The sequence below is a fragment of the Rhinopithecus roxellana genome, chromosome 3 (assembly GCF_007565055.1).
Source record: "Rhinopithecus roxellana isolate Shanxi Qingling chromosome 3, ASM756505v1, whole genome shotgun sequence".
Classification (NCBI taxonomy): Eukaryota; Metazoa; Chordata; class Mammalia; order Primates; family Cercopithecidae; genus Rhinopithecus; species Rhinopithecus roxellana.
In genome coordinates, this window is record NC_044551.1 from 128,795,576 (window position 1) to 128,802,414 (window position 6,839).

General features: G+C 49.2%; 2 pseudogenes; both read left to right on the plus strand.

Moving 5' to 3' along the window:
- The first annotated feature begins 139 nt into the window (after window positions 1-139).
- LOC115896558 lies at window positions 140-875 on the plus strand (annotated as a pseudogene).
- Window positions 876-3,492: 2,617 nt separating this feature from the next.
- LOC115896554 lies at window positions 3,493-4,359 on the plus strand (annotated as a pseudogene).
- Window positions 4,360-6,839: the final 2,480 nt, after the last annotated feature.

Here is a 6,839-nt window from a genome sequence, read left to right on the forward strand (position 1 = left end):
GTTCTTCTGTCGGAATTACGGTTCGTTTTGGTTCTATGTACTCTCTAAAATTTTACCGTTTTTCATTTGTCCACGAATCTTCGTGCATTTGCTACTAATGAGTTTCTTGATATCTGACTGGCCTCCGCCCACGGGCTCTGGAGAGCATAAATAGCCAGGCTGAGGGTAGTGCAGAAGACTCTCCCTCCTTGATCAGCGCCAACGTTTGTTTCCTCCTGGTCTGAGGCTTAAGCGATGGAGCAACATTTTCTTGGCTGTGTGAAGCGGCCTTGGGATTCCGCGGAGGTGGCGCCAGAGCCCGGGTCTCCGCCTATTGTGAGTTCAGAAGATCGTGGGCCGTGGCCTCTCCCTTTGTATCCCGTACTAGGAGAGTACTCATTGGACAGCTGTGACTTGGGACTGCTTTCCAGTCCTTGCTGGCGGCTACCCGGAGTCTTCTGGCAAAACGAACTCTTTCCTGGAGTCCAGAGCACCTTGGAACCAAGTACAGCGGAGTCCCCTGGGTTCAGTTGGCCGGGGACACAGAAGCAGCAAGAGGCACCCGTGGAAGAGGTGGGGCAGGGGAGAGGAACCCGACAGACTCACGCTCCAGCAGCTTTCCTGGGGCAGTCCTCCCCATTCCTGGAACAGACAGCAGGACACCGACGTCTCTGACAGCGGGTGCCTTTCGGAACGCCGCCATCCTCCTGCCCTCCGTCGGTGGCGCCACCCCCGGGTTTCTCAGACTGCCTGGAGCGGATTCTTCGCGTCGGTTTTGCCGCGTTCTCTGTACTCTGGGCGTGCTGCCTACGAATCTGTGGAGCTAAGCAGCCGTAGATATCAGCAGAAGCCTCTTTGGATTCTCCTCCCTGAAAAGATTCTCAGTTACCAAGCGTCTCCACCTAGAAAATAAAAACACATTAAGATGTGCCTTCGTTGCTGGTTGTCAGTTTTTGAATTCTCTTTTTTCCTGATGTTTCTTTCTTGCTTCGTGTCGCTTATTACTTTCAGTTTCCTTGTCTTTTAAACATTTATATTTATTTTATTAAACATTTCACTTGTATCTGTTTTAACTTGGAGAAATCTGTTTTATGATTGTAGAGTTCTTAGCAGACGAGACACTTTTCTGTTTGTGTCAACTGCTAGCTGTGCCGTGGACAGTTTCCTTGTCTCCGTGCGGAGCTTTCTCCATCCGAGGCCCTCTGGTGCCGGCGTCGCGGTGGCAGCACCCGGCGTTTCCGTTGACTCTTCGCCACCGGCGCGGAGCCGGCGGTTTTGCTGTCACAGCCCTTGCTGCACGGAGTTTCTCGGTGGCCGAACTTCTCTTCTTTTCCTCAGAGTCGTCGGTTCTTGGTGACGGCACCGTTGGTTGCGCCCAAACGAATGTTGTCCTTGACCACGTCGCTGGCTGCATTCCCTCCCAGGCTCCTGGCACCCGCCATTTCGCCGAGCGGTGGTCTCTTGTTCGCGGCTCTGTGCCTCCATTTCTCGGTGGCGGCAGCCCTCAGGCCACGGATCTGAGAGATTCAAAGTGGCAGGTGGCCCAGTTGCGCTGAGTCTGGCGTTGCCGGACGGACGGGGTGCTGCAGGGCTGGGCGGGGGGGAGCCCGACGCTCCTCGGAGCCGGTGACAGGGGAGCTGCACGGGCACAGTCTCTTCCCAGCGCCGCCGCACGGGTTCCGGCTCGGCCTCCAGAACGCAGTCCCGTGGCGGCGCCTCTGCGCGTCTCTGTCGCAGGACCCAGCGGTTTCGCGCGTCGGTTCGTTGGCTTCTGGGTCCTAGCGAGTTTCGATTTCGCGGTGCCTGGGATTTCTACCCCGTGTCCAAGTAGGGGAATGGCCAAAATGTGATTTCTCAGCCCAAGCAAGTCCTGAGTTAAGACAAACACCGGACTAGCCGTGGCTGCGATATCTAGGTCGTAGGAAGTCACCGTTTTGGCATACGAAGACGGAGTTACTGTGACTCATTTGTCAGCAGCTCCGGGTTTTCCGTTAGCGTCGGAATTCTAGTGGTAACAGCCACGGGGTCAACCCAGCCTCAAGTTTCTTAGTCCTAGCAAGTTCCGGTTTCCTACTAGTGAGCCTTGCTTTGGCTGCGCAGGAGATGTTTAACTCCTGTGGAAATCTGGGTACCAGCGAATGCGTTTTTTGTTTTGTTTTGTAAAGGTTTAGTGATGGCCAGTTTAGTGGTGTTGGGAGCTCTTATACCAAGTTTGGTTCCGCAATATCGAGTCCCGTACTTAGCTACGCTTGTGTGTTTTCAAAACTCCCAGGGAAGTCAGGAACGCCGGCCAACGCGATTTCTCAGTTTTACCGAGCTCCCTTTGACAATAGCAAGTCCCGCCCATCGCGACTTATTCTCCTGTGGACCAAATCGGCATATACCAGTTAGTACGATTTTTTAGTCGTACCTAAACACGTTTAACCGTGGCTATTTTTGTTTGTCGTAGGAAATTATGACAGGAGCAACCTGCAGGGTTTTAGATCTGACAGAAACATTCTAATGGTAGGCATTGCATCGTCTTGCCATATTTGTTAATGTCTTCTTTGTACGGTTGGCTCCCTGTAATTTTCGCTAATTTAAACATTATTTTTGTGTATTTTGCTCTGAGGACAGTGTTACCGATGTGTTTTCCGTTTTTACTTGCATTTCAGACTTTCATTATTTTAAATTTTTATTTTTATTTAGATATTATGGTTTTTTTTTTCTTTTCCTACTAATTTTGAGCGTCTCAGCTTCGTGCTCCTTGACTTTCGTTCTCTCAGGAGCGGGGGAGCCGAGCTCGGTCTTAGCCTCGCTGGTGTTAGGCTCCGGGTTCTGTCTGGCGGCTCCGCTTCCCCTGCGGAGCTGGCGGTTTTGCATCAGCCCGTTGCTAGTAGCGCCCACTGGGCGTTTTCTCAGTTGCTGCTCGCAACGTGACGTTTCCCGTTCGCGGGGTCCTTACGTTCTCAGTGCTGTCACTTTCTCGGTCCTAGAACCGCTGGTATCTCCTAGAAACTTCGTGAACCCCGTTTTGCGGTGCAGAACGGTGATTGCACCCAGCCGCTGTTCGCACTAGGTAACTCCGTGGTACCATCAGCCGGCGCTTTTTCTGTCACAACCCATGAAAACGGGTTAAAACATATTAAACCTATCAAACACACTGAGCGGATTAAAACACATTAAAATGCCACAACACATTTTCCTGGCACGACACATTTGAACAGCGTTGGTTCATTCGTACAAACAGGTTGTTTAGGCGTGGAAGCACCGCTCTTTTCTGAGAGCACGCTGTTTCTCTTCAGCAGCCCCACTTAACGGCGCCGAAACGGATATGTGTTTGGCAATACCAGCGCTGTCCGCTAGGTGCCGGCGCTTGCTAAATTCAACGCGCCAGTTTCTCGTTAGCAAGACGGTTATTAGCGCAGAGCCCCAGCGGACAGTTTTCGGGTGGCAGCAACGCTCATTTCCGGAAAACGGGTGGTTCTTGGCCCTTGCAGCGCTCTTTAATACCTGCGTTTCTGTAGTGCTAGTTCTCTGCAAGGTTTGCTTAGCGTTGTTTCATTTCGGTTTCTTTTCTCGCTATGTTCTTCTGTCGGAATTACGGTTCGTTTTGGTTCTATGTACTCTCTAAAATTTTACCGTTTTTCATTTGTCCACGAATCTTCGTGCATTTGCTACTAATGAGTTTCTTGATATCTGACTGGCCTCCGCCCACGGGCTCTGGAGAGCATAAATACCCAGGCTGAGGGTAGTGCAGAAGACTCTCCCTCCTTGATCAGCGCCAACGTTTGTTTCCTCCTGGTCTGAGGCTTAAGCGATGGAGCAACATTTTCTTGGCTGTGTGAAGCGGCCTTGGGATTCTGCGGAGGTGGCGCCAGAGCCCGGGTCTCCGCCTATTGTGAGTTCAGAAGATCGTGGGCCGTGGCCTCTCCCTTTGTATCCCGTACTAGGAGAGTACTCATTGGACAGCTGTGATTTGGGACTGCTTTCCAGTCCTTGCGGCGGCTACCCGGAGTCTTCTGGCAAAACGAACTCTTTCCTGGAGTCCAGAGCACCTTGGAACCAAGTACAGCGGAGTCCCCTGGGTTCAGTTGGCCGGGGACACAGAAGCAGCAAGAGGCACCCGTGGAAGAGGTGGGGCAGGGAGAGGAACCCGACAGACTCACGCTCCAGCAGCTTTCCTGGGGCAGTCCTCCCCATTCCTGGAACAGACAGCAGGACACCGACGTCTCTGACAGCGGGTGCCTTTCGGAACGCCGCCATCCTCCTGCCCTCCGTCGGTGGCGCCACCCCCGGGTTTCTCAGGACTGCCTGGAGCGGATTCTTCGCGTCGGTTTTGCCGCGTTCTCTGTACTCTGGGCGTGCTGCCTACGAATCTGTGGAGCTAAGCAGCCTTAATATCAGCAGAAACCTCTTTGGATTCTCCTCCCTGAAAAGATTCTCAGTTACCAAGCGTCTCCACCTAGAAAATAAAAACACATTAAGATGTGCCTTCGTTGCTGGTTGTCAGTTTTTGAATTTTCTTTTTTCCTGATGTTTCTTTCTTGCTTCGTGTCGCTTATTACTGTCAGTTTCCTTGTCTTTTAAACATTTATATTTATTTTATTAAATATTTCACTTGTATCTGTTTTGACTTGGAGAAATCTGTTTTATGATTATAGAATCCTTAGTGTTTTGCCGATTTTTAATTTATTTTTTCCAGTGTATTTTTAAATCTTATTCCTCGTATTTTTCTAATTATTCCTTTTTAAATATATTGTTTGTTTACATTTAATTTTATATCACGTCTTTTACGTTATTATAACGTCTTCTTAATTTTAATTTTAGTTTATTTTTAACAGCTGTCTTTCTTTTTTCAGGATATCAAGTCATTGTGTTTTACTCTCAGGAATTTTATTCAAGGTCAAGAGTGGAAGGTTTTTCAATCGTTACGTGTCTCGTGAAAAGACCGCGAATTACTTATATTAATTACAACTTCACAGATGACCAGTTCTTAATGTTACTTATTCTGGTGGGGCAGCGTGGCTCACAGCAGTAATCCCAGCACTTTTAGCGTTGGAGGCATGCGGATTGCTTTGTGCTCAGTAGTCTGAGAACAGCCTGGGCAAGAGGGTGAAGCCTCTACAAAAAATACAAACATTAGCTGGGGGAGGTGTTGTGCACCTGTAGTCCCAGCTACTCCAGAGAGTGGAGTGGGCTTGGTCGCTTGAGCTCAGGAGGTTGAGGCTGCAGTGAGCCTGAGCTGGATAGCACCAATGCCCTCCAGGAGACTGTGACCCTGTCTCAAAATAAATAAATAATTGAGAAGATTACTTATTCATGGGTCTCAGGGCTAGCAGTGTTTCCTGTGTCTTTTTCTTTGGAACAGTTTAGAGTGGCTTATAAGAGAACTACCAATTACTTTTTTTTTTTTTTTTTTTTTTTTGAGACGGAGTCTCGCTCTGTCGCCCAGGCTGGAGTGCAGTGGCCGGATCTCAGCTCACTGCAAGCTCCGCCTCCCGGATTCAAGCCATTCTCCTGCCTCAGCCTCCCGAGTAGCTGGGACTACAGGCACCCGCCACCTCGCCCGGCTAGTTTTTTGTATTTTTTAGTAGAGACGGGGTTTCACCATGTTAGCCAGGATGGTCTCGATCTCCTGACCTCGTGATCCGCCCGTCTCGGCCTCCCAAAGTGCTGGGATTACAGGCTTGAGCCACCGCGCCCGGCCCCAATTACTTAATAGTACCACAACTGGGTTTAGCACTTCTGGTAGGCACAGCAGGTCCGGCTTGGCCCTGCCTGCTTTGACTGCCTTTTCGGGAGTTTTAAACCTCCTACACTCGGAATATAGCCCTGACTGTGGTTTCTCTGCATAGCAAGTTCGGATTTAAGCGGAATAAGTAATGGCTTATTTCGCCTGCGATAAAGATGCTTAATTCTGGTTTTGAAATATTCTGAGCGAGTCCTGGGTTAGGGATTTCTTAGAGTAACAAGTGCATGCTTCGATTGCAAGTGCCCCTGTGAATGTGATTTTTTAGCTTTTGCAAGTCCATATTTAGTCGCAACCAGTACTAGCATAGCCATACCTGCGACTCCTTATTCCCAGTAACTTTCGGTTTCATAATAACTTATCCTGCTTTACTGATGCCTGAGTTTTAAATATAGAAGTCCGGGCATGTCGTTAAAGAAGATATTTTAGGAGTAGAAAGTAGCGGTTTAGCGGTGCCTGCAGTCCCTTAGAAGTCCTGGTGAGACCGAGCAGGTATTGATATAGGCCTGACAGCGATATCACAGCTGTGAAACCACATTGTTTAGAAGTGTTTGCATTTTTCTTCTTTGTAGAGTCAATTTTTCTATGTTTTGCATTTTCATTTGATGAATTTTCCCAAATGTATTGTTTTTATTCTGGGTGTGTGTGTGTGTGTGTGTGTGTGTGTGTGTTTCAGCTAACTTGCCCTTTAAAAAGAATTGTTACTAATTTTGGTTTGTCAACCCTCAGCTTTATGCTGTCTGGTTAGCGCTGGCCTATAATCCCGGAACTAAATACTCTACTCTTTTCGCCTAACTGGCCTTTCGTCGATGGCATTACTGCTAGTTTTGCTGCTCTAGGTGCTCCTTGGAGGTAGCACTGCCGGTTGTTTCTGTGAGGCTTGCTAGAGCCCAGGACGCTGAGGTGCTGGGTGACCCCATTTCGGTGCAACCACTCCGAAGGTTCTCGGTTTATCCGGCTGTGTTTTGGAACAAATGCCCGTTCTTCCTGAGAGCTGAGTGTCTCTCAGTCATGCTCCTGGCTGTTTTCTTCAAAAGCGGCCGTTTCTCTTAGTAGCACCGCTTTTTGGGGACGTCGGATTCTTTTCCTTGGCAGTACTGGTCTTTGCATGGAGTGACAGGTTTCTCAC